A 7,482-nucleotide genomic window follows, 5' to 3' on the forward strand; every position below is an offset into this window, starting at 1 on the left:
AAGTGACTTTGGTTGTAGTTAGTAATAATTAGCCTGAAAATTACCAACTTGATTTGTCTTTTTTACTCTCAAAATCAAGGTGACAGGTACATTCTCTTGGCAGTTAGCCAGCCCTTCCCGTATCATTGTTCTGTCTCCGGTAAGCATGCAGTTTGGGGTCTGAGATGAAAGCCCTGATGATTCCATAATAACTTTCTGAGGCTGGAATTCTGATAGTATTTTGGGAAGGTTTCCATTTTGTTTTCCTGTGGGTGAAAGCTTCCAATATGCCAGATTCTTGGGCAAATAAAGGTGATCAAAAATGTGTTTGTCATCAGTATGTGGGCAAATGTATACCACTTTACTCTCCATCACCACTTCCCAAAAGAACAGCCTGTCTTTTTAAATAACTGTTTTCCATGGCAACTGCTTGCACACTACCAATGTCTTCGTAGTCCAAAATTGGGCTGAGAAAACTCACAACCCTTATTCCCAAATTATTCTCTCAAGCAGCACACACAATCCCTGGCCACATCAGCCTTTTTATCCCTTCCATAGTGGGGAAAAGCCTATGAAGAGTCAATGAGAACAGTTCATTCAGGGGTTTTTTGTGCTAATGTTGGGGGGAAAAAGATCAAAATATTTTTACAAAGCAGTAGAATAATCCCTGAAAAATTCTATACTTAAGCACAAAGCCACTTAAGCACAACACCAGTGCTGAAATCCCAGTACAATGAAAAGTTTCCCTGTAATGTTGGTTCACACATCAGAAGCTAGAGGAAAAACACTGAGAGATAGTTTTTTTGTTGAAAGAATAATTTTTCCCTCGGTAGAGCTGAAAGTCTGAGCAGCATTTCGTAATAGAGCCTTTGGGAATGATTTGAAACAAAATAAGCTACCTTCATAAACTCATTCATCATTCAACAGTATTTATTGAACATCTACTACATACCAGACTATATGGGGATTTATGGAATTTCTAAAGATGAATCAGCCCTGTATCCTTGACTATAGCAATCTGGCCAAACTGTTTGAAAAGGAAAACAATAGCATTATCAGCATCAATATAATAGTTCCTATTTATTAAGTACTAGGAACTAAACTGCATACTCTAATTTCCCAACAAAGATTATGCCAAGAAAGTACAGATGATAAGAGATTCTGACATTTGTCCAGCATATACACAGCTAGTGTGGAGTAGAGTCAAGGTGAAAACAAAGCCACTCGAACCACAAAGCCTATAACTTAACACCCTAAGACACACTCAGAGAAAGCACACTGGCAGCGCTAAAAAAAGAGAAATTATTTCTCTGCCTTTTTGTAACTTGGGGGTATTAGAAACTATGTTTGCCTAGACTTGGGGTCATTTTATGTAAATTTAACATAAAACTTTCCTCAGCTGAGGAATGAGCCCAACACCTTACTTCAGTTTCTCAGGGCTGCTTACAATTTTAGGAAAAGTTACCCTTTGCATGAAACCTGTCCTGAAGTAATCAGTCTCACCCTAATCTAGGCTGCTACGTGTCCTATTTTACCAACTGCTCTCTCTCCTTCCCCTTTGATGGGGTTAAACCTTTACCATGTGATTCCCGTGGAGAGAATATTCTATTCCCACTGACCTCAATGATTGGTCTGGTTGGTTTCTGTATTGATATATGAATGAATCAGTCTACTCTGGGCATTTTCTCTACCTCAGAAAAGTATTTTCCTACTAGGCATTAAGTTGGAATAGTGTGAATGTAGTATTTACCATCTTGTCCAACACAAAGAGCTGAGAAACAGTGAAGGCACTCTAATATCAGTACAGCGTGGACCCCACATACTGAGGCTAACTACACACCTGGTCTTTTGAGAGCTCCAATAAATGACCTCTTCATAACCTTAGTGTAAGTTGGGTTTCTTTTACTAAAAAACACAAATTATGAATAATACATTAGTTGTCTATAGATGTCTTTGATATGTACCTCATCACTAAATTTTGCTCAATATCAAAATATGCATGTGTTTGTTATATTGCTGTACTAACACATTGTGTAGTTATAAAGAATACACAAAAAATACATATTATAAAAGGTTGATTAAAAGCTAAATATAAATAAAAGCTTTAATGTTTTCTTTCTGAACCCCTTTGAACTGCAAAGCAAAGCCCCCAAATTGTCACATTCCACATTAGAGACCACTGCATGAATGAAGACTGGTCAAGGTTGGACAGTGCTGTGAAGAAAATCAGAGCTTAGGTCTTGAAAATGGAGCATTTTCTATTGGCAATGTGCTCTGTGGTGATATTTTGATGGTGGGTGATGGAGATCACTGGTAAAGATGAAGGATACTGAACCTTGAGAGACTGGGGAATTTATCGAATAGAATAATGACTAGCTCCATAATATCCTCCACTTTTCAACACCATCATGGAAGCCCTCTGCACTCTCCACATGGAATTAATTACTTTCTCATAAATCAACTTTGGTTCCCATCACATTGTATCCTAGCTAAGTAACAGCCCTCTATCTCTTTCACCTAACTTTAAGTATTTTAGTCACATTTCACTAATCTCTATATCCCTAATGATTGCTTAACACAGAACTGGGAAACTTCTGTGGTGAACAAATGTATGCATTAAACCAGCTTCAAGCGAGAAAAAGAAATGAATTTAAGGCTCTTGCCTGGCAAGAGATAAGATAGTAAGGACTGTAATGTATCGCTTCTCAGATGAGAGAACTTCATGTTGAGCTGTATATGGGTAATTTTAAACCTTTATATAGTAATACCTATAGCCTGAGTCTACTGCTTCAAAAAGAGATACCATTTCTTATGCTTTCTTAATGACTCATTAAAATAGATGATGATAATAGCAAACATGCAGTGTATGTGATAAGCTCTTTACACGGACCAACCAAAAAAATAAGTGCTATCATCCCCAATTTACATATGTGAGAACTGAGACGTGCATAAGTCAAATAACTTGACTGAGTTCACAGAGTCTGGTGCCCAGTAGAACTGTGACTTCAAAGCTGTGCTATATTAGAGCTTTCATTTTTAAATCAGCTCTGTGTCCTCTAAATTGACTTGGCTGCAATCCCTCTCAATCTGGGTCCACAATCTAACCCCTGGATCTTTACTGGCTTTGGCTCCATTTAACCCCTTTGCAGACAGTTTGCCTGTCTGAGCTGCTCAGCCTGACAGCGCAGCAACCTCTATGCAGTGCCACTCTACCCAGAATTCTGATTCTAGCAACTCTCTACTGCCTCCACCTGGCACCTAGAAGTACACATTCCACTTTAGCCTAAGTAATTGCTTACCACCACTTGTCTAATAGCCATGTATGTAATTAAGTTTCCTAGAGGCCACGTCAATAAAGTAAAAACAGAGGAAATTAATTTTTATATATTAACTTAACCCAATGTATCTAATGTATCCAAAACACTGGAATGCCCAAAATTTGTTAACGAGGTATTGTACATTCTGTTTTCGATCAAAATCTAGTAGGTATTTTATACTTACAGCACATCATAATTTGCACTAGCCACATTTCAAGGACCCAGTAACTACATGTGGCTAGTGGCTACCGTACTTCTACATTTTAGCCTTAGACATTAAATCCATTAGCAATGTGTGCTACCACATCAAATTGAATTATAACAGAAATCTACTTGAGAGTCAATCTGATATAGTGAGGAAAGCACAGGCTTTATAGTCAGACAGTCTCAAATTCATATCCCAGAAAAATGATACAAACAATTGGTAAATTTTTTTGTAATAATGAAAAGTGAACATTTGTTTAAATTTCCTTCAATAGGGTAATGGATAACAAATTGTGGTATATTTCCTCAATGGTATATTACACATCATTTAAATCAACTAAATCTACATGTGTGCAGAACATGGATGTAATAAAAATGTTTAGTGCAAAAATGTATTATATAATAGGATGCCTTCAGTATGAGACCACTTTTAAAAGTTTAAATACATGTAAAAACCACTTGGGAATAGTGGTTCTCTGGGGATGGAAGGAGGGAAATGGGGTGACCGTGTGAAAGGGGAGACTTGAACGGTATTTGCAATGACTTGAGGAGGAAGAGGAAAAAAATTCTAAGACAAAAACTTCGGCAGTTAACAAATGTCTACATATCAAGAAGTCCCTTACCTGAAGAACACTCTCTCTCTCAGCAGTTTTAAGAAAGCAAACCCAGTAACTACAATTCTTAATCCAGAACTATTGAATTTACCACCTAGACAAATTTAGGAAGAAACGCCTTTCTAAACTATCTAATCATTTAAGTTAAATGCAGCATGATAAGAAGTGCCTTCACGGTTGCTCAGTCTGTAGGATTTCTACCTGGATCTGTATAAAGTGTAACAAAACTTACAGTAACTAATGCAAAATTGTCATGAAGCCTTGGGAATTAATACAGTGCTTATAGAGGATTTATTCTTGGACACATTTTTAACAACATCTCCTAACCCATCTGTGCTTCTACAATGAGGCTTCTAATGATAAAGTCCTATGACTTTTCCACTTGCTCCTGTATTATACAAAACTGTGTTGTTGTTTTTCTGCCTGATTCCAGTTCAATTTAAACACTGATTAAATGGGAAATTACTGTGGTGAAAGTATTGATGAAATCATCAAAAACTGGCACTTAACATGGAAACAAATCATCTACTAATGAATTAATTGTATGCTTTATTTGGGGGTGAGAACATTTGATGTGATCAAATGAAGTGCATACACATTCTTAGGCCCTCAATAAGTGGTTATGTTACAAAAACGATAAACTAACTTCAAGACGCTTTTTATAGCATATAGGCTCTAGTTGGAAAACAAGGAGTCCAGTGAAACAGAAAATACATGCTCTACCTTGCCTACTTGATAATACTTGTCCTGCTAAGGTAATAGGACTTTTAATTAAAAAGAATGGAGACAGTTAATTCCCTGGTGCATAAAACATGCACATTCAAAGTAATAGAAATCTTGACAAAGTTTCTGAAAAGACCACAATAGCTTTCCACAAACCAGCATGCCACTGGCCCTGGGTTCTTTGTAGATAAAATTTGAGCATTTCTTAGGTATTTTATGGTCAATCTTTATTTCCATGGTGGGCTAACAAAGAGGTGGCTAAATTAGTAAGCCCATTTAGATCCTTAAAAAACATACATTAAAACAAAAAGAGACCATTAACCATACCCCAGCTTTTCTGGACATGAACCTAGATTGGATATGCCAGAGTAGAGTTATGAACAGTTGAGGCATTCACTGTGCACCCTCATCTTTCTGGGACCTGTGCTGAGGGATGACTGACTCCTCTGACTTACTTAGAACATAACCCATGGATTCTAAGAACATGCTATTAAAAACACAAAACAGATAAATTCCCTGGATGGACAAAGCCCATTATTAAAACAGGCGAGTATATCAACCCTTGTAATGGGAATAAACCAGGACCAAACATAACCTGGGTCCATCAGAATCAAGGCCTCACAGATAAAGGCAGTCAGGTGTGCACAAGCCAGAAGAACAATTAGAAATAACAAAAAACCCTAATTTTTAAAGAAAAGCATCCCCACGCAGAGATAATAAATCCAAACTTCATCACATTTTAGAATACTTTGTTTCTAATTATAAAATTAATACATTCTCATTGAAAGCAAAATCCAAAGAAACAAAATAACATTTAAAAACATCCATGACCCTATTTATCCAAAAGGTACTTGTTCTTTCAATGCTGTATGTAATTAAAAGCACGGTTTCTCAACTTGAGCACTATTGTCATTTGGGACCATATAATTCATGTTGGGGGGTACTGGTCCTATGCATTGTAAGATGTTCATCAGGATCTTGGCCTCTACTCACCAGATACTGGCAGCACCACCCCAGTGTGGCAGTCAAGTGTCTCCAGGCATTGATAAATGTTCCCTGAGAGGCCAAGTAGCCCCAGTTGAGAACTACTTTTAGGAGAATCATATAAAATTGTGAAATCAGCAACTTTCACTTAATATATTGTAAGCATCTTTCTGTGTAATTAGAAACATTTCTGTAGCATCCTTTTTAATGGCTTCAGAATAGTCTATTACATGATGTACTATAATTTATTCAACTGAGATTCAATTGATTCAATTAGTCCTTGAGAGCCCCAAATGAGGTGGCCATGGGCTTGTAGGTAGGTTGGGCTGCCATTCAGTCTACGTGTCTGCAATCAGCCTCTCTGCCACAGTTCTGGGGCACTGAATAGTAGGACTTATTTCCTCCACAGCCAGCTAGGAGGCTCAGCTGCTGGAATAGCAGGCACACAGGTGTGTGAGGCTGGTTCTCCCTCTCCCCAAGGCAGGAGTCCCTTGGAGTAGTGCCAGCCTCTGCCAGGGCTGCCTGCAAGATAAGGCAGACAGAGCAGGAGCTACTTCAGGATTATTCAAAATATATTTCTCTGTTTTCATTTTCGTTGAAAATGTTGATTTCTGCATCTTAGGTAAAATAGCCACATCTCTCAATCTTGACAGAGTAGCCTTATGTAGGAGATGAACATGTATCAGACTCACCTCGGATGCTTTCCTAATTGTCCAAGCTCCCTTCTTCCTTGTTGGTAGCCTCCAGCTGAAGGGGGACCAGAACCTATCCCAGTGTGTCCCAGAGTGAAGATCTCAGTCATTCCTTAGATGCAGGCTGATTAGAAGTCAGACCCTCAGGCAATAGATGAGCAATATGTGGTTAAGCCCCTTCCAGGGAGACATTGGGAGCTGGGCATTTTTGCCTGCTTCCTCTACTCTGGGTCCACATGTATGTATAGCTGCAAGTGACTACTCCTGTGCCTGTGAAGTTTCAGAATGCAAGTCGCAATACTAGGTGATCCATGGGCAGGTCACTTGGACAGCAGTGCAAAAGCTGGGGCACAAATGTGTGTACAAGTTTCTTCCACAATGACATTAGCAACTTTGGGCTGTGGGGAGACAACAGGAGAGGTGTCCACCAGTTTCCTAGATGTGTGTTAAAGTAGAAGTCTGACTGGCAGTCAGCAGTTTTCTTTTTTTTTTTTTTTTTTTTAATTTTTTTTTAATTTTTTTTTTTCAACGTTTATTTATTTTTGGGACAGAGAGAGACAGAGCATGAACGGGGGAGGGGCAGAGAGAGAGGGAGACACAGAATCGGAAACAGGCTCCAGGCTCCGAGCCATCAGCCCAGAGCCTGACGCGGGGCTCGAACTCACGGACCGCGAGATCGTGACCTGGCTGAAGTCGGACGCTTAACCGACTGCGCCACCCAGGCGCCCCTCATCAGTTTTCAAAGTATGCAGATGGGTCCCCTTTTAGTTAAAAAAACAAAAAAACGGGGAGATGGAGTGGGGGGCACCTGGGTGGATAAGTTGGTTGAGCATTGACTCTAGATTTCAGCTCATCATGATCCCAGCCAAGTTCATGGGATAAAGACCTACGTCAGGTTCCACATTGAGTGTGAATCCTCGTTAAGATTCTCAGTCTCCCTCACCCCTCTCCTCGGCTCATTCTCTATAA

This window comes from Puma concolor, chromosome B3, assembly GCF_028749965.1.
Source record: "Puma concolor isolate L17-30 chromosome B3, mPumCon1.1.hap2, whole genome shotgun sequence".
Taxonomy (NCBI): domain Eukaryota; kingdom Metazoa; phylum Chordata; class Mammalia; order Carnivora; family Felidae; genus Puma; species Puma concolor.